This window comes from Tasmannia lanceolata, unplaced genomic scaffold (genome assembly GCF_043159265.1).
Source record: "Tasmannia lanceolata isolate RefF3 unplaced genomic scaffold, GAP_Taslan_0.1 ptg000015l, whole genome shotgun sequence".
NCBI lineage: Eukaryota > Viridiplantae > Streptophyta > Magnoliopsida > Canellales > Winteraceae > Tasmannia > Tasmannia lanceolata.
In genome coordinates this window covers 35,057,030-35,078,134 of record NW_027518692.1, presented here as the reverse complement: position 1 = coordinate 35,078,134, position 21,105 = coordinate 35,057,030, and the positions used below count along the sequence as shown (strand labels likewise).

At 39.0% G+C, this 21,105-nt stretch overlaps 1 protein-coding gene across 7 annotated transcripts in view; it reads left to right on the top strand.

The window, feature by feature from the left end:
- LOC143846842 (uncharacterized) overlaps positions 1–21,105 on the top strand; it is a 40,412-nt gene that overhangs the window by 14,944 nt on the left and 4,363 nt on the right. For 3 of the 7 annotated variants that reach the window (XM_077355423.1, XM_077355428.1, XM_077355421.1), the window contains exons 9-11: positions 523–642; positions 12,145–14,806; positions 15,430–15,538. The gene's annotated coding sequence lies outside the window, so the exon portion shown is untranslated. Of the gene's footprint in view, positions 1–518; positions 643–12,144; positions 14,807–15,429; positions 15,539–21,105 lie in introns of all 7 variants that reach the window. The other 4 variants (XM_077355424.1, XM_077355427.1, XM_077355425.1 and 1 more) reach the window with 4 other exon arrangements.

Sequence of the window (21,105 nt, the reverse complement as noted above, 5' to 3'; positions counted from 1 at the left end):
GTGGATTTTTACTATCTGGGAGGTTTGAACTCGAGACCTTTGCTCTGATACCATGTTAACTAACCAACTTCTCCAAAAGCTTAAGCTGTTGGAGAAAGGCGTTATTTATCTTTTATACTTTAACAAAGACCATGTTTGACAACCATGAAATTATTTTCCATGGAATATTTGTTTAACCAGTGGTGAGAGAGGGGTAAGGAGAGTGGGAGAGGGAGAGAATTTGAGAAGGCAGGAGCGCAGAGATGGTCTGAAGTGGTTGAAAAATAGGAAAAAACAACTCTATTTTGAGTAGAGTTTTTCACTTTTTCTTTTTCCTGTTTTTAAGCCACTCCTCACCATCTCCTCACTCATGCCCTCTCAATTCTCTCCCTCTCCGACCTTCCTTTCTCCTCTCCCACCATGGGCTAAACTAATATTCCATGGAAAATATTATTATGACCGGCAAACATGGTGCATACGAAGCGTGTTATTATGGCTGGCAAACATGGAAAATATTTTTCCTAATTTCTTTTTTGAAGTCAGGTGCATGCAAGCTGTTAGCTTTGATTGTGAAATCTCAAGAGGCGGCCAAAGCGGGGCAATAGCGAAGTGTGTTATCCTTTTGTTTATATATTTGGGTAGCGAGGCTTATATATATGAGGAGTGAGGCTTTTGACATCTATCATAGGCACATTTCCTCTAATTACATTGACTACTTTGTTTATTTTTCTATGCAAACATGGCATAATAATCAGAATTTATTCATAAACTTTTAGTTATTTATTTTTCTATGGAAACAGGCAGCCCTCCCAGACATTGGGATTTCCCTTTTGGCCATGATCAGGTGGGGGATAAGATACCCAGAAACTTTCCCTGAAGTGGCGACAGCGACAACCTACCGTTTCTGGGCCATTCTAGGATTGTGATATTTATCCATGGATGACAGTATCCTCATTGTGAGTCGTGCCTTTGAGGCTATTCTCAATGGAGATAAAAATCCTTGGATAAGCTATTCCGAGGGAATATATTTGAAAAAATAGGGAAGGGGTTGACCTTTCTCCGGTATTCTGGCTTGAAACAGACAGACAAAGCAAATCGTGGTATCTATCCCTGGATGTCAGTATCCTCTTTTCGAGCAGGGCCTTCGGGGCTATACTCCATGGAGATAGAAATCCTTGGATAAGCTAGAGAAGAGATTTGAATAAAAATGGGGAAGGGGTCTTTCTTCTCCGATCTTTTGGCAAGAAACTGAGAGAAAAGGTGTATTGTGTTATCTTCCGTTGGATTTCAGTATCCTATTTTTGAGCAGCGCTTTTGGGGTTGTTCTCCATGGAGATAGAAATCCTTGGATAAGCTATTCCATGCATTGTCTAACCTGCTTGGATAATTTTATCTTGAATAAACCCTTGGGATTGATTACCCTACCCATTTGAGTCGTTCTTGGTGCGAACGGGGGATAGCGAGTGTATCCAAGGATAAAATAAACCTGGGTTTGGCACCCTCATGGAGAACATCCCCTTTTTGTAACCATTGGCCAAACAGAGGTGGGTACTCATCCGTCCAGGGCAACCAAGATTGCAAAATTGCCCTAAATACCTGCTCTCTTTTAGCATGGAAGTGTTTCTTCTGTTTAGCAAATATATCTAACCTTTCTAGAATATAATTTACTTGGTTAGCAAATGTGATTTACTCTGTTAGTTAGCAAATATGATTTACCTATTGATGTTGAATGAGCGTGTAGTTAGGGTACCCGATTAGGGGTATTCTTGTCTTCTCACATGTAACCCTAGACTCTTGAGTATATAACACATACTATGAGAGGGAGAGAATACAATCCCTCTTTTCTCTCTTTCCTCTCCTTTCATCTTCTTCCATGGATACTAAACACCATTAACATTGTGTCAGAGCCTAAGGTTCATTCCGAAGTAGTGCGCCCCCTAGCTTCTTTCTTCCTTCTTCCCTTTCCTCTTTTTCTCTCTTCTTTCTTTTGTTTTCTCCTAACACAAGCCGCCGTCCACACCGCCCCCCCCCCCCCCCCCCCCTCGAATATGCCACCCCACCCCTTCCATCCAAAGCCTAAAATCCCAACCCACATTACCGCACCCCTCTCCAACCCCCCGGAACCCCAAAACCTTCGCTCCACCCCTCCCTTAACCGCCGGAAACCCATACCCTTAATTGCACCCATCTCCAAACCCCTGAAACCCCAATCACCATTGTCGCACCCCTCCTCGGCTCCCGAAAACCCAAATCCCCTCAGCCTCACGCCCTCCCCAAACCTCGGAAACCCATCACATCTGCCGCCCCCCTCCCCACTCTCAAAACTTCCAAAACTAACCATATTCTAGTTGAAACCCACGCTCTTTGTGTTTTCTCACTTATTCCTATTCTCTTATGATGATCTAAAATCTCCTTCTTCCTTCCGAATATGTGGTTGTCGGCTCCGGACAGATGTCGTTGCTGATTTTTCTTTCTTCAATTGTTGTGGCTTCTTTCCTCAAATTCTTTTTATGTTCCGGAGCCGCGTGATGGTGTTGGGCTGAGTTCTTATCGCCCTAGTGATTGTTCCTTTTCTTCTCCATGTTGTTGTGGTGTGCTATCTCATCGTCGTTGTTGGTTATGATTTGATCGTTCGTTGTTCGTGTTTTCATGGCTAGCCCTACTTCTATCTCATCCTCTGGTTCCACCTCGATGAAACTTCCATCAAGCTAGATGGTTCGAATTACCCTTTGTGGCGTTGGGCAATTGAGACCTTCCTTCTGGCTAGGGGCAAATCTGAATGCCTAATACAGGATGCTCCTCCTATTGATGACAAGTCTTATAGCAAGTGGGGCCATGAGGATGCGCTTATTCAAACTCTTCTCTGGAATAGTATGAGCAAAAGATTGTTGGGCCAATGATGTATCTTCATTCCTCTAAGGCCGTTTGGAAGAGCGCCGAAACTCTTTATTCGGGCGTGAACAATCTTACTCATGTAAGTGGTGTGTACTTAGAACTCTTACACTTACGACGTGATGATATCTCGATTTCCGAGCACTACTCTCAGTTCGTGACGTTATGTGAGCAGTTGGATATATACATGCCCTTTACCACGAATGCTACCATCAGGGGGAGTTGAGGGTGGTCCAATACTTGGATTCCTTAGGGGCCCAAGTTTCTTCCGATTAGACAACAGATAGTTGTTTTAGACACTTTGCCTTCCTTTGATGAGGTGTTCTCACGTGTACATTGTTATGAGGATTAGTGATTCCCCTGTCGATCGTTCTGCTCTAGTTATTCAGATGGGGACTTATCGTGGCGGCCGAGGTGCCTGCTCAGGCTGTGGTCGAGGTCGTCGCGGCTGTGGAGGTGGTCACGGCTCAGGGGGAGGTCATGACCCTGGTGGACCAGGGACTCGCTTCTGCACACACTGTCTTCTGGAGGGCCATACTGTTGATTATTGTTATGATTGACACCCAGAGTTACGTCCCTCTCGTTCAGCTAACCATGCTTTTGCCAGTGTGCTTGAGGGATGTACACAGCCTCCTTTCGGTCCTGTAGAGCAGGATGATTCTATGCTTGTGTCCCGTGCTGAGTATGATAGGCTCCTAGGCTCCTGAGCCTGAGAGACAAAGGCTAGCAACCTACTATAACATTCGCTCAGCAAGGTGGCACACCATAATTGTTTGCTTGTTAATAGGACTAATGGGGATGCGTGATAAGGTCATTATTATGGCTAATGAGCACTTGTGGCACACCATAATTGTTTGCTTGTTGATTTGATGCATTTGTACATGGATTAGTGCATGCTAGTTCATTTTTCATGGATTTATGATTTTGAAATTTGGGAAAAATTATATTTTCAAAAAATAAATTATGAAATATTCATGTTAGATTCTATTTTTTATATGTAGGATCTTGCCTATCTACTGATTGATGTAGTCAGATTTTTTCATTTCAAAAATTAAAATTTTTATTTATTTTTGTTAAAAAATCCTTTAATAGGAAAAACTATATTCTTGGAAAGAAACTAATTATAGATGCATGTTAGCTTATAATTTATATATATGTGTGTGTGTGTGTGTGTGTGATTATTCTTGCCTGGTCTATTGATTGACAAAGTCATTTTTTATTTTATTTTTAAAAATAATTAATTTAATAAGGGGCTTGCTTCAAAAGAAGGTGCTACACCCCTTACTCATAGGGCTAGCACAACCCACTAAGAAGGGCATTTATGGCACACCAGAATCATTAACTGCCATTAATTTTTATTAGGGGTGTTAATAGGACTAATGGGGATGATGATAAGGGCGTTAATATGGCTAATGGTAGTGGGGCCTATAGTTAGCAAAACGTGATTAGACAATGAAACAGGACAACAAAAATTCGAGTTTAATATGGTTTTGGTTAAAAAAACGTAGTAAAAAAACAGAAACACAAAAAAATGCATTTAAAATTTTGTAATTTACAAAATACTATTGGGGTAAAGTTGGAAAGTTGGCCAAAAAAACATGTTTAATACCTATGATTTGTGGACACGGACACGGAGTGTCGGACACGGGGAACTCGCAAAATTTAGAAACGGAGACAGTACTAAAATAGAAAGTACATATAATCATGATTTGTGGATACGGATTCGTGTGCCGAGTTTTGACACGGATATGAGGTATCTAACATGGAAACCCTTAAAAATCTAGAAATAGTGGCACACTCATACACGTACATACATATAAAGTTACTAACACTTAAGCACTACGTTTAAAAGTGTCTAAAGGAGTGTTGACACGGGTGTCGTGTCGTGTCTGACACGACATGTGTGTCAACAAGAATTTCAAAGTGTAAGCCAAATCATAGTTTAATATGTTAAAAATAGGTTTTAAACGTGTTTAAAATGTTTTGCTAAAAAAAACTGTATTTTTTTACCTGAAAAGTTTTAAGCGGCATTTTAAACGGCAAACCATTAAATTGAGTTTTAAATTGCTTTTTTTTTTTTTGAATAAGCCGTTTCTGCTAACTGTGTAGCGCACCCCATTTGTAAAGGGGCTCTAGCATTAGGCCTTGTATTAAAAATATTAAAAAATAATAAATAATTTTTAAAAATCATAAAAAAGAATCGATAAGGAAATTATAAAGTAAAGTAAATATCATAATTCATACTCTTGTATTGTTATATAACTTATATACTATATTTTATAGTATTATAACTAAAATTTTTGTATTTTATTAAAAATAAAAAATCATTAATTTTTTTTTTAAAATATAACAAAATTAAGGATGTTTAGATTTAGCCATGCCATTTTATACATAAAATTTTTGTTATATTTTCTCCTTATTTGTTATTTTTTAAAATTTTTAAAAAATATTCAAAAATAATTTTAAAAAAGATTTTTTTGCCATTTAGTGTATTATGTGTCATACTATACTAGTATGTGTTACATAACTATATTTATATGAATTACTTATTGTTAACAAACCAACTTCTCCAAAAGCTTAAGCTGTTGGAGAAAGGCGTTATTTATCTTTTATACTTCAACACTCCCCCGCACGTGTGGCCCACTTGGCAAACACGTGGCACATGTGGTCCCACTTTGGGCCGACCATCGCATGTGGATTTATTGCTATCCGGGAGGTTTGAACTCGAGACCTTTGGCTCTGATACCATGTTAACTTACCAACTTCTCCAACAGCTTATGAGAAGGACCAGATGGAGGAACTTGTATCCTCGGCAACCTTCCATATCGAAAGCCTCATTTGGCCAGAGATGGAGCCGTGCTACCACAAGACGCGACTTTCTAATGTTGTCTCACCATCATCCTATAAGTGTTTCTTGCAAAGCAACACTGAAACAAGAGGACCATCACAATTGCTACAAGCAAGAGCCTCTTCAAAGCCTTAAACCCCAATCCCATTTCTGCAACCCTTTTCTTCTTCTTCTTCTTTCTTGCTTTGGAAATAGCACAATCTTTAAAGTTGATAATGAAGATCCCTTGATGATGATGACAGATGTTGCCGATGATGATGACTCGTGTTGATTGCCGAAAAAGGTGTTGCTTTATTGATGTGTCATGAAGAGGGCTTAAAAGCCAATAGATCATAGCCTCAACGAGGCTAGATGATACTCAAGCCTTGATGGGCGAGTAGAAATGGGTCACTATGGACCAATGCCGGAATGGGCAAGAGAGGGCCACGATGGGCAAGACAACATCGGTCGGTTTTAGAATACCGATCCTCATGGGAATTTGAAACTACTCTCTTGGGCACGCACCTCAAACCGAGGTACCTCAACCGAGTAGAGCACTGTTTCAAGCACGCACCTTAAGAAAAGGTACCTCAACTGAAATTCAAAAATGAAGATTTGAGAATTTGAAGAAAAAGAAAATAAGATGAGTGGCAACGAAAGGTTCGCGGCTAGGACAGGGCAAAATATGACAACACGGATTTTGTGGGAGTAAAAATATCAATTTTGGGGTTGTTTATTTTGGGCCTTCTAGAAAAATTGGTAATCATTCCAAGGGGGTGTCATTACAAATATTTGGGGTGTTATGTAAATGCAGCTAAGAAATTGAAACAGAGGGGCTGTAGGATTCAAAAAAAATAAAATGGGTGATATTTTCACACCTTTCATCCCCACCCCATCTCGTGAGAAACCCTCTCTGGCAAAGATTCAGAGATCATGTCTTTTCCCATCTCTTCTCTAAAGGGTATAGATAATCATGGGATATCATAGGGATTTCTCAGAGAGAGAAAAATATCATCTCAAATGGCAACAAAAGAGGAGCATATGGTTTATTCCCAACAGAAATCCGGAACTGACTCACCGAAAATATGGGTCTTTTAGCTTGGACCGCATCTTCATCAATTAGTTTTGGAGAGATGTAACGACAGGGGCTTGTAGCAGGAAAGAATAAGATTTATAGAAGATTTGGGATGGGATGGTCGAACCAGTGTAGGATGATTAAAGAGCAGCAAGCCAGAGAACAAAGTTTGATGAGATAAAACCAAACAAGGAAGAAGAACTAACGATTTACTTACTATGGCCGGGTAGAATTGAAGAAGATGATGAAAAGTTTTGTGGCAGTGGATGACGAAACTCTCTTAACTAATGTTGGTGTTTCAAATGGATTGATATGATTTTCAAATCAACATTTTTTAAAAGAAAACTAAGACGGGGCTTCCGTCAATGCCACATGACCAAACCAGACTCTTTGCGCACACAATTTTTTTCTCCCCAACAACATTAGTTTCGTCATCCACTGCCACAAAACTTGAGATATTATATATATATATATATATATATATATATATATATATATATATATATAACAACATTAAATACAACGATCTAGCATATTCATTCAGCCTCCCAAACAAGTATAGAGATCAATAAAAGAGTGAAGCAATAATATAGTTTGCGGAATAGAATGACAATCTAGAATAAGCAGGAACAAAACTCAAGAGGATAATTGGAATAATAGAAATATGAGTAATAAGGAGAATAACTAAACAGTGTGTAATATGCATGAAATATGAGACGACTACCTAAGGTACTCCGGCTCCAATAGCCTGTTACCTTTGCCTTCACGGACTGCCCACTTCCCTGTAAGAAGATAGTGGCCGTGAGGTCTTGTTACGACAGACCTTACGGCCTCATGGACTCTTGGTCATAGAGGATTCCACATCGATAAGGGGTTGCACTCACCACCTGTGTCGTCTAAGTATCTGGGGATTGGCTCAATGGCCTCCCATCACCCACACCATTAACTGTGCTCATGTAATGGTTCTTTTTTTTTTTTTTTGAATCAATGACATAATAATGATAATTTCCTTTTTTTTAAGTCATAGGACCTACTATCATACGACAGGCATAGCATCACATCTCTATAAAAGAACCAACAAGTTTCAAATCATTACATACTACGAGTATAATAAGTAAATGTGGTGTCGCATTTCATCAGGTCTAAGTATATGACATGCTATCATTCAAAGAAACTACATTATTGCATCTACTTCCCTTATTGAAAACCATATAAAGTTTAGGTCAGCTGTCACCTGTCTTTCCAAACCTGTGAAGTGAGAGAATCAGCACGGTCTCTAAATGGAAGGATAGAGTAATAGGCTTGAAACCAAGGAGTCATATACTAAGTTTTCCATTTATTTAACAATTCAAGTCCTATCCTATGGTAGATTAAGGAAGTCACCTATGTCTGTATGTTCTTAATTCTTACCCTAAAATAATCCCCATTTTAACTCTATATGCATAGATATACATACATATTCATTTACACCAAAACAATACTTGAAACTGATCACATTTGTTTAATACAGAATACCATTATTGATCATTTTCTCTCTCTCTCTCTTTTTTTAAAATACATGCGAAAAGTACTTATTCTTATCATGCTCGTACATGAAGGTAACACACAATAGTACTTATTTTGATCATTTTTCTATTTATGATAGTGCACACAAACCGTACATATTTCGTCCTGTTCGTATGCAAATATATCATAAACAATACCTAGTTTGATCAATTTCTGTTTATGAAAAATATATGCAACAGTACCCAATACGGATTATCTTGTTTGAGGAAATAACACATCAAACTATATCTGAAACTAGTCATTTTGTACATGAAAACACATGTGAAATAGTACCTATATGGGTTATCTTGTATGTGGAAATAGCACATCAAATATTACCAATTTTTATATGAAAATAGCATACATTAATAGTACCAACTTTGGACAGATTTGCACTCAGATATAGGGCACACAAACAGTCCCAAATCTGGACAGATATGCGCTCCAAACACTCGCACAACCAGTCCCAAATCTGGACAGATGTGTGTCACAAAAACTCACGCACAACCCGTCCCAAATCTGGACAGATTTGTGCTCCCAAGATAAAGCACACGAACAGTGTGATTGCTCTCCAGTTTTTAAACTCATACTACTCGCACAAACAGTTACAAATCTGACCCAAATTGTACTCGAAGACAGACCGCACAAATGGTTCCAAATCTAGTCCGAATTGTATTTGAATATATAAACAGTCCCAGATCCATAAACACACGGACAAACAATTCTAAAACCGATCTTACATAAAAATGAGAATACCTACTCAGATTAGACCCAAAAAAAAATCGATCTTTACATGTGCGATTAAAAACGTACAACATGGATTTTTAGCCTCAAAGCAGTCCCAAAAATTTGATTTTTACATAAGAGATTAATAACATACAATATGGATTTTTACCCTCAAAACAGTCCCAAAAATCTGATTTTTACAGAAGAGATTAATAACATACAACATGGATTTTTACCCTCAAGACAGTACCTCAAAATTTGATTCTTACATACAAGGTTTGTAGCATACAAACACAGATTTTCTATGATTTGTGGACATGGACACGGGTGTCACGTGTCGACACGGAGACGGAGTGTCGGACACGACGAACTCCCAAAATTTAGAAACGGGGACACCGCTAAAATAGAAAGTGTATATATATGATACAACAACAAATATTAGTTATAGAAGAGCTAAAAAAGAGTTTATAATAAAAGAACAATTAATAATAAAAGAGGTAAACACAATATGCAACAATAGATCAGAATGTCACGCTTGAAACGACAAAAAAATGTGACCACACGCCCACATTAACTCCAACACTTATAGCAGTAATATAAAAGTGTCCAAAGGAGTGTCGACACGGGTCGACACGCGTGTCGTGTCGGACACGGCAGGACACGTGTGTCAGCAATAAATTCGAAGTGTCGGCCAAATCATAGCAGATTTTTCACTAAAACAGATTCTAAAAGTTTAAAACTTTTTTTAAGAAAAAATGTTTTCTGGATTCTGTCTTCCAGGAACATATTCTGGAAATCTGTTTTCCAGATCGAGATTTCCAGAGGAACAGGTTCTGAAAACCTGTTTTCTGGGTTCAGGATTCCAGGAAACAGATTCTGGAAATCTGTTTTTTCTGGATTTCTGGTTTCCAGGAAAACAGATTCTTTAAATAGAATAAAAGTGTTTGGTGGATTTCTAGAAAGATGGAGTAGGGTCCTTGGATTCGTACTTACCTGGAAGGCCGGAAAATGCGAGGTTCTCCTCTGATCATCCCTTTCTTCCTCTGCTCACTCTTTCTTTTCTCTCTCTCTTCTTTTCTCTCTCTCTCTCTCTCTCTCTCTCTCTCTCTCTCTCTCTCTCTCCACACGAATTTTCTTTTTCTATGGAGAGAGCTCCCTCTCTATTTAAAAGAAACTCACCACCAAAAAGGATAGCTACCAAACTCTTTCCAATTTTATTCCTTTGACATGTGTGCTTGCCTAATTAGAGCTACCAAAACGTAAAGATTCCATGAGAATTTTCCCTCTTAAAAGCTAGCCTTTTGAATTATGAGCAATTACTAAAAATGGAAGATAATGAATAAAATCTGGCTACAAAAGAGATTAGTAAGTCAACTTTCCAACATGGCAAGATATTAAAGATCCAATCAAATCAAATCTCGTCGGATTCAAATAATAAAGTACATTATTTTAATAAGGAAAACTCGTCCAAAGGGGGGGAGAAAGAAACTTTGTGAGCAAGTCTTCCCTTTTTTTATTCACAAGATCTCTCCCAAGATATCAATCAAATATTCTTTCTTTCTTTTTAGATAATACAAGATTGGATAAAGGGAATATTGAGTATCCAACAAATCTTGGAAGGAATTATATAATCAAATATGGGAGGGAAAAGAAGTCAAATTTTTTTTTTGAATGATGAAAAGAAGTCAGACATTGTGATTCACTTTTTCCCTCCAAGGGAAATTCGTCAACCAAGTGGCCCACTAGATTTGTTGGAAAACATAAATTCCAAGGAAGATTTTATATGTAAATAGCATACTTGTGATTTTTTCTTTTGAAAAAAAAGGGGAAACAAAGAGAGCCTTGATCTCCATACTCCTTGATCTTAAATGATCAAGAAATAGTTTTATTCAAAGAGTAGGATGAGATATGTACTCAGGATAAATCACTGATCCAAGTGATCCAACACTTGATCCGACGGTCCAAAAAGGCTCCTAATTAAGATCGGACTTGAGGGACTGTCGATAAAGAGAAATTGATCCTAAATAAAAGCAATCGTTAAACCGAGTGACCCAAGGTCACAAGACTAATGATCAAGACCATAGATCGAGAGATTTATGGTCAGATCATTGAACCAAACACACACCAAAAAAAAAAAGACCCAAGTAGGGTCTGGTCTTTACATTCTACCCCCCTTAAAGGGAATTTCGTCCCCGAAATTCAGCCATTATTCTTTTTATTTAACCCTTTATTTATATTATCGACCCTTGGCGGGGTCGGGTATTACGTAGGTACTCTTTTCTCTATCATATGTAGTATTCGCCAATATACACATTATCTTCACCAATGTATTATTCTTGGTGTCCTCTATCTCTTCCTCGTGGACTCAAAAAAGTTTCATGGTATCAGAGTGGTTTGAGCAAGGGAGGATATGTATTTATCATTTTTTCAAGTTCTTACATTTCCATCTTCCTTCTTTATCTCTTCAGGCTCTAAATTCTTTAAAAATCTCGACTTTTCCATTTGTTCTTTATGTCAAATATATAATTTTCCAAAATCGTAGTCATCTTCTTTCTCCATAATTTCTTTTCTCATCAAGACCTCATTTTGATTGGTTTGTACTTTGTCCTCTCATAAAGCCAACTTTTTTGTTTCTGTGACCTTTTTCTCTTTTCCTTTTTAAATCTCAACATATCAATTTGCACTAGGGTGTTTGAGCAATGAAAAACTTTGTCTGATCGTAAGCAAAATCTATTCATAAACTTCATGGAACCTTGCTTTATTTAAAGTAACTCAAACTTTTAAGATTTCAATGGGCTTTTTGATTTGTTGGCATGTCATCAGTCAACATCTAAGGAATTCAGATAACATTACTACTAAATTTAATGATGATTTCCATTTGCAATTGAACAAGAGAAGGATAGATTATAGGCTAATCTTCATACATTATGTGACTAATTACTAATATGCTTTTGTATGAGCATATCTTTATTTTCTGTCATATATGATAACCGAACTATACAAACTTGCGCATTGCTATATATATGAATCATATTTCCATAATTTATGGTGGAAATGAAGTGTTTTTAATTGTATTCTAAAGTAATTTTTTTTCCTTACAGTTCTTCAGTGCAAGCCCATTGGTATGAAAACCTATCAGGCCTACCTGTAATTTACCAAGATGAAGAAGAGAATTAATCAAAGAGAAAGTAAGTTTTTATTCTATATTATGAGTAACATGTTTTGCTAAGGGTGAGGGAGGGTCCCCATCAATGTAGAGCACCCAATCAATCAGACCTTATAATTGAGCCATAGTATGGTACTTGCAAGTAGTTTCTCTTGTTGTATCCTTGATGGGGGAAAGAAACATCAGGTGGTTTTCTAGTTTTGGTAGGAATCAATGGTGGGTGGAGAGATTTGGTAAAGACCAAAACAGCCTCTGAAGATCTTCCAAGCTGATCAAACAAGGATTGAAAGTTGGGAGGGAGTGAAGTCTAGAAGGAACAAGAGAATCTAAACAGCTGCACGGGTGAGAAAGGAGAGGAGACTGGGGGATTGGCTCTGTTCCAGACGCGAGCTCATAAACTTCCGAAGAAGACCATGTTGCTGGAAGTGTCGCAAAATATGGACGAACGGTGACCAGACGCTGGGTAACTCACAGACGAAGGAAGTGAGACGAATGCGGAGTATCTCTCAGGTAGCAGAAAAGGAAACGGAAACGACGATGCAGGAGATGGTTGAAAAACAATCTAGTAGCTGTGGAATCGAGACATTTGAATCGGAGTTGTCAGATCCTATCCCAGAAATACTGTAGGTGAATGTAATCTCTCTGTGGTCAATTCCTGAAGCAAAGAGAGGCATCTGGGGTTTACTTAAGGAGAAGGAATCTATCTCTCTGTCTTGTATGAAGGTCTGGCTTCAAAGTAATGGGGACGTTGAGAAGGATATGTCATTATATCAGCTGGATACAAAGGAAATCCTGATTGTACCCTTGGATGGATGTATCTCGGAAGCTCTGTACAGAAATTGGTTGGCTGTAGAAACCTCTCCCTTTGAGGAATTAAAGCCTTGGTACTCTAAGTTTCAGGAACTCTCTTCGGCATCGTGGTGGGAGATCTCTGGTATCCCTCTGCAAGCGTGGTGCGAATCCAACTTCAGTTTAGTATGATGTCGTTTAGGAAAAGTTTTAGCGGTTGACACCTCATGTTCCGCCATGAAAACGTACTGCAGGGGTTTAGTATTATTATAGTCGTCCGGCAATGCCCCAAATAAAGTCAGATTTCCTGTTTTTGTGTACGAGTTTGGCTTTTGGATTACGGCCATTAATGTGAAAGTGAACCCAAACAGCATTGGAAGAAGTTTCGAGGAGGGTTTTGAAGAATCCAGTTTTATTGGAGGTAAGGCGTGGTGGCAAGGAGTGCTCGTGACAGTCTCAGGCTATAGCGCCGGGACGAAGGAGGCGCAGGTTAGCAATCCATGCGCCAGCAATTTCAAATTAAGTGGGTTATCATGCGCCGGTGCCAGTATACAGAGTAGGACGGAGAACCTGGCAGAATGTCAGTCCAGGGAAATGATAGCTATCGATCACGCGTCTGGAGCATGCGATACCCCATTGGTCTCTGAAGAGGTGGAGTGTTTCCCCCAACCATCTTTAGCTGGTTTTTGGGAAGTGAGGTACAACTGTCGCATGGACATTCAAAACTTTCAAGAGAATCAAGGGTGGGGATGTGTTGTCCAGAGCTCTCGAAATTGTATGGTGTGGATGATTCAATCCTTGAGGACAGTCGTGCAACATGGCCTGGGATATGAGATTAACGTTATAGTGAAAGGTGATAATCGGTCACTATCCAGAGTACCATACCAAAAGAGTACTGTACCAAAACAGATCTTGGTGAATGATGTTCCAGTGCATGTGGACTTATGTAAGTGGGCCTTTTTTCAGTGAGCCTGGGTAGATCTTTGGGTTAACAGTCTGGATCCGATCTTCGCGAGGCCCAGAGGCAGAAAGCAAGTCATAGCTAAGGGTCTGGATCATTTTTTGGATCCGAAGGACATGGTTCTTCCTTTGTTTTGCTCGCACTTCAGTTGCCAGCCATCCCGAGCTTTGCAGGCCTCTAAGAAAGCTCCCTTTAGTTCTGTCTTATCTTGGGGCCAAGGAGACTTATCCTTTAATGTACTACAGTGGGATACACAGAATGTTGTCAATGATGCTTTGGATTTGGGGGAGAATGAGTTGGTCCATTTTAAGAGATGGGAAGTTGAGGTGGAGTCTGGAGGCGGCAGCACAGAGACCAGGTCTTTCCCTTGGGAGATCAAAGCAGTTCCCAGTCCATGGTGTGGCTCGGAGGATGCGTTTCTCGCAGGTATGCCGGCTGATTATTTTGTTTCGGATTTTGGTTTGCATCTTCTCTTTGGTGGTGTGCAGGTTCCAGGTGCAAGTGTGAGCTTTAATCTGGAAGAATCCGGCACTACCCCTGAAGTGCATCTCAATCCAAACCCTTCTGTAGTTTCCGTGGTTTCTGGGGAAATCTGCGATAAGAATGTTGTGCCTGAGGAAATTGATGTTGGAAATAGATTGACTTTGAAAGGTTTGGAATCAGGATCAGAAGTTCGGAACCTCCCCGAAACGGCACGACTAAATTTGATGGTTCGAAACTCAGTAGAAACTAGCAGGGATTTGGGAACATAACTCAACCCTAATTGTTTCTGCAGCCATAGAAGAAAGAGAGATACGTGCGAACAACCTCGGAGAATTGATCGCGGAGCCTTTGTCTGCTAATCCGGGTAAGAACTTTGAGTATTATTTATTTATGTGATTAGAGAGAACTAAAATAAGATTGATAAGTTTTATTAAGATTAATTGGTTAGGATCTTGTGTTGATCTAAGGGATGAATTTATAGATCCCTAAGAGAATGGAACTTTGATTGTAGAACTATTATAATTAGGCTGTGTCATGTTTTCAGCATACCACTTCTCTCCTCCAAACTATCAATGGGGCCAAAGACCTTAGCCTCACTTTTGTGGCATGAATCTGTGGTGCAAAGGTCTTTGTTCATGATAGAACCCCTATCTATCTTCCTTAGTTTGTGAAACTCAGAAAAGAGTTGGCCCCATAAATATATCCGAAACATTGAAAATGCAGTTAATCAATAGAATCTAACAACTGAGTCCTGTCAGAACTAGCCTGTATTATTAACATTGTTGCAGTACTGCCACTGAGTTAATACATGAATATCAAGCACTATTGAATGCAATAAGCACATGTATGATCTCAGTTATTATAGTCAACTTAATTTAATAATTTGCTATCTTATTCTATCTTTGTGAGCAAATCCTGTGCTGAAATAATTGGGTTTGCTAATGTTTATTTTATATTAGTATATCTGAATGTTTTCCCCCTATATAGGCACAGAACTTCAAAAATGAAGCAACGGTCTCGTGCGCATCGAGAGGGTCCACAAATAAAGGATCTAGCTAATGAAAAGGCCAAAGGAGATTCTGAATCTTCAAAAGAGGTGCAAATCTTACCTTAAATCAAGTTAAAGTTTTATTGTCAATAGAAATGCATTTACAGTTGAAAATTTTTGTATTGGTTATATTTTATATGGATTTTTTATTTGCTTGATTTGATGAGGTTTATCATTGATAAATTCGAGTAGCCATCAAGATTTGTTCTAGCCAATGGTTCACAACCTAATGCATGCTGTTGAACTTGGGAATAATTAATTTGGTTCCTGATTTTTAAGGGTCACAATTTGTTGTTATCATGTTTTAGTTCGAGTGCCTTATAAATATAAAGGTCAAGGCAACCCATTTGGTTGTAAAGTCCTTTTTTCTTTTATGTGATACTTCCGTAGGAGCTTGGTGATATTGAGAATCACACAATAGAAGGCAATTAATGATTGGTTCTCAGGGGGTGAGGACACTGGGAGATACAATGAAAGATCAGCACAACCACCTAGAACTTGTGTTTGGGACTGTCTTGATTCATATATAGTTTTTGAAAGATAACAAATTTATTAATAACTGTAAACGGATTACAACATAGGAACAGGGAGTCCCCCACATTCAAACACAATACAGCTACAACCCATAGACGCAACAACAAAAACCCCAGTAATTGAACAGGGGCAGCGATCCTATCCCTGTAGAACTTCTACTACTATGGAGAGATGGAACTGCCTCACTCCTGCCCTTCTCAACAGACCTCAACCTACCATGGAAGCAGGAGAGAAATAGTCCTGTACTATTTTCACACATGCTGATTGAACATACTTCTTCAGAAAATTAAATAACACCAAATTTAGAGGGCTGAAATGATGACCCCGCCAACTCTAAGATCCATTCCCACTTGAATTAATGATGGCATATTCATATTACTAGAATCACTGATGCTAATGAACAAGTGAACCATAATGTCAGCCACCCTTTCCCTATGATGATTCTCACTGCTTGACTCTTATCTATGGACCCTGGTCCCCATATATTCCTGAAAAATTATCTCCATTTTGAATAACACAGTGGTATCCCCTCCTAAATCAACTACATGCCCACAGCTCCCTGAGTCGCTTCTGTTTTTGTTTTGTTGATGTAGTTCCATTCTTCTCTCTTGAGTCTACATCTTGAATCATCAGCCGTGTTTGGTTTTCATTTTCCTCAAACAGTATTCCCAGTTCCTTAACGATAATGCCAGCCACATAGGCTCAACTTCGCGAGATTATGCATCCAAATCAAGGCCGCCCAGCACTTTCCAGATTCCATAAAGCTCAAAACCTCAAAGGGAGAACAAATACAATAAATTATATATGAATGGAAACCTAGAGCCTGCTCCAGCTGCAATGATTTTAGCCATACCTCAAAAAATTGTGATCACAATACAACTCCAGTCATTGAGCAAGTGAAAAAAGTTTGGAGGCCTGTCCAAAAAGCTAAGGTTGAAGATGATAAAATTAGCCATATTCCCATAATTGTTCAGAGGGATCTCCGTCCATGCGGCAGTGTTAGTCCTATGGTAACTCCCCGGGATGCCAGATTTCATTCTCCACAAAGTAAAAGGCGGGAAAACAGATTCTCAGTCCTTGATGATCAAACTTGCAATTCATCGAGCAGGGAATGTCCCTCCATCCATCAAGAGGAAACCCATTCAGGGAATGGATTAACTCCAATCCAGGATCCTGACCTAGGATCTTGGAAAACGGTTCAAAAGAGAAAGGACAAATCACCCTCCCTTCTCATTCTAGCCTCTCCATCTTGCAAACTGTCCTTCACTTCTAGAAAATCTTAAGGAATTCATTTCTAGGTATGGCAGAGCCTTCTTCTGTCTTGCTCTTTGGTAGTTTGTTTTTTATTTTGGCTTCTTGGTGTTCTGTTTTGTATCTTGAATTGGGGCAGCGATTCTCTTGAGCTCTTGTGTTTCTGTTTTTTGTTCATTTCTTGTATTTTTGATTTTTTGTTTTTCGTATTGTGGTTCTTTGTTCCCCATAGGGGTTGAGTTCAAGCTTCATGTATATCTTTTCCTCTTCTATTAATGAAATCTGGTAGGGGTCTTGCCTAACCCCAGCTTACCTATCCAAAAAAAAAAAATGTCAGCCACATAGGCTAACTTTTCAACAGATTTTGTGTTATTCATTTAATTCATCTGTGGTAGCTGGCTTCTGCGATGATCCCTAGCAAATCCCTATATATATATATATAAGAGAGAGAGAGAGAGAGAGAGAGAGAGAGAGAGAGAGAGAGAGAGAGAGAGAGAGAGTTTTTATATGATGCCTGATCGGGCATGCCCTTGAAAAAAGCACCGCCCTTGATATTTGATCCAACAGCAGCCCCCTTTTTCGTCCTTTTAAGGGGCTGCTGTTGGATCAAATATCAAGGGTGGTGCTTTTTTCAAGGTCATGCCTAATCTGGCATGATATAATTTCTCATATATATATATATATATATATGAGGAAAGTGTTCCTAAGCTATAGCTTAGATAAGCTTATCTAAGCTATAGCTCAAAAACACATGTGGCCCCACATTTTTTGGGGATCCAAAGCATTCATTTGGAAAGCCCATTAATGGATAGGGTGTGTACCCAAAATCAGCCCTCTAGGATCATCCTAACCCTGCCATCTGTTGAGAGGAAAAATGGGCAGCAACATGGACACACAGTGTCTGTCCATTTTCCACTCCTCCTTTGATTGGGTTAGGATGATCCTATAGGGCTGATTTTTTGTACACACCCTATCCATGGAAGGGCCTTCCAAATGAATGCTTTGGATCCCCCAAAAAATGTGGGGCCACATGTGTTTTTGAGCTATAGCTTAGATAAGCTATAGCTGAAGAACACTTTCCTCTATATATACATATATATATATATATATAGAGAGAGAGAGAGAGAGAGAGAGAATAGCGTTTCTGAGCTTGAGCTCAGATAGCTTATTTGAGCTCGAGCGTCAAAAACTCATGTGGGTCCATTTTTTTAAGGGGAATCCAAAGCACATTTAAAAGGCCCTACCGTGGATAGGGGGTGTACCAAAAATCAGGTTCATAGTATCATCCTAACCCTTCCATTTGTGGAGGGGAAAATGGACATATATTGTTTCTCCACAAATCTGCCCATTTCTCCCTCCACAAATCGAAGGGTTAGGATGATCCAATGGAGCTGATTTTTTGTGGACACCCTATCCATGATAGTGGCTTCCAAATGAATGCTTTGGATCCCACAACAATGTGGGCCCTGTTGGGGGTAAAATCAGTATCTTCCGCTGATAGACAACACGTGGCACTTCATGTAATTAGAAACCAACTCAGTTGAGATAAAAGGAAAGATCTCGAGATATACTTCCCTATTCCTTAAAAATAGTAACGTCTCCGTAAGGGAAACTATCCCAGGAAGGAATTCTTGAGAGAGGTGGAAAGTTTCTCTCCTATACGGATTCCCACTAAAAGAAACCTACTTGTTCAGGGAAATAGGATATCTATCAAGAATAGATATTAACTTATCTCCCAGCGAAGTCTACCAATTAGGCAAGACTCCTAAAACAATATGTTTCCTACTGCGTTATGGATTCCTCTCTATAAAAAGGGACCCTCACACTCATAGCAGATTTCTGAGTTGGTAACGTTTCTAAGCTTTGTCTCTTTCGCTTCACTTTCCCTGTGATACTGAGTTCTGACTTGAGTGTCGAAGTGGCCCTCCGGAGCCACAACTCCGGGCCCGATAACACTTTTTCTGTGAGTGTAGTGTTCTTGCAGGATCATCTTTATCACTGCTACATCATACGAGCAGATTTCGGCATCATCAGGCCCACACCTGTTTCTGAGCTCGAGCTCAGATAAGCTTATCTGAGCTCTAGCTCAGAAACACTATTCTCATATATATATATATATATATATATATATATATATATATATATATAGGGAAAACAGTTTGTGCGCTCGAGCGCATATAGCTTATATGCGCTCGAGTGCACAAAACTCATGTGAGGGCCCACATTTTTAGGGTGATCTAAAGCATTCATTTGGAAGGCCCTCCCATAGATAGGGTGTGTACCAAAAATCAGATCCATAGGATCATCCTAACCCCTCCAAAAGTGGAGGGGAAAATGGACAGACATTGTTTGTCCATAAATTTGCCCATTTTTCCTCCACTTTTGAAGGGGTTAGGATGATCCATAGGATCTGATTTTTTGTGGACACCCTATCTAGGTAAGGGCCTTTCAAATGAATGGTTTCGATCACCACAAAAATGTGGCCCACCCTCTTTTGTGCACTTGAGCGCATATATATATATAAATATAAGCTGTATGCGCTGGAGCGCACAAACCGTTTTCCATATATATATCTACTACTATATAGCAAAAGAGAAATGGAGAGAATTATTTGAATTTCTCCCAAAATTCTATGAGAATTACACATCACTTTTTTTTTACTTCTTTTAACAAAGGCACCCATTCAACTCACATATTTTCAATCGTACCCCCTCCTTTATGCTTTTTTAATTATGGAAACCTGTATAGATTGGAGGGCTAGGATCAGCCTATGGAAATGATTTTACGAGCACAACTTATTGATGTTGTGTTCCATCACATGGATGGTTTGGATCAACCTATGATGTGGTCCGTACAATTCTTTGTAAGCCCGTGCATCGCACGGGTTTTTTTACTAGTATATATATAGACACACACACACACACATACATATGAGAAAAGGGTTCCTACGCTCGAGTGCAGGAAACAGGGGTGGGGCCACATTGGGGGGTGATCCTAAGCATTCATTTGGAAGCTTCCATAATGGATGGGGTGTGTACCAAAAATCAGCTTCATTGGATCACCATAGGGTGTCCATTTGTTGGGATGAAAATGGACAGATATTGTTCTTATATATATATATATATATATATATATATATATAGCAAAAGAGAAAAGGAGAGAATTATTTGAATTTCTCCCAAAATTCTATGAGAATTACACATCACTTTTTTTTACTTTTTTTAACAAAGGCACCCATTCAACCCACATATTTTCAATCCTATCCCCTCCTTTATGCTTTTTAACAAAGGCACCCATGAAAGCCACATAATTCCAATCCTACCCCACTCTATGCTTTTTTAATTATGGAAACTTCTACAGATTGAAGGGCTAGGATCAGCCTATGGAAATGATTTTATGGGCACAACCTATTGATGTTGTGTTCATCACATGGACGGTTTGGATCAACCTATGATGTGGTCCGTACAGTTCTTTATTTGCCCATGCATCGCATGGGGTTTTTTACTAGTATATATATATATATATATATATATATATATATATATATATATATATATATATGAGAAAACAGTTTCTACACACAAGTGTAGAAAAGTTATCTACATACTAGCTTAAAATACAGTGGCCAGTGGGAGCCCACATTGTTTGGGTGATCCAAAGCATTCATTTGATGGGCCCTTTCATGGATAGGGTGTCCACCAAAAATCAGCTCCATTGGTTCACCTTAGGGTGTCCATTTGTGGGCCAAAAAAATGGGCAGATAGTGGACAAACAGTATCTGTCCATTTTTGGCCCCACAAATAGACACCCTATGGTGATCCAATGGAGCT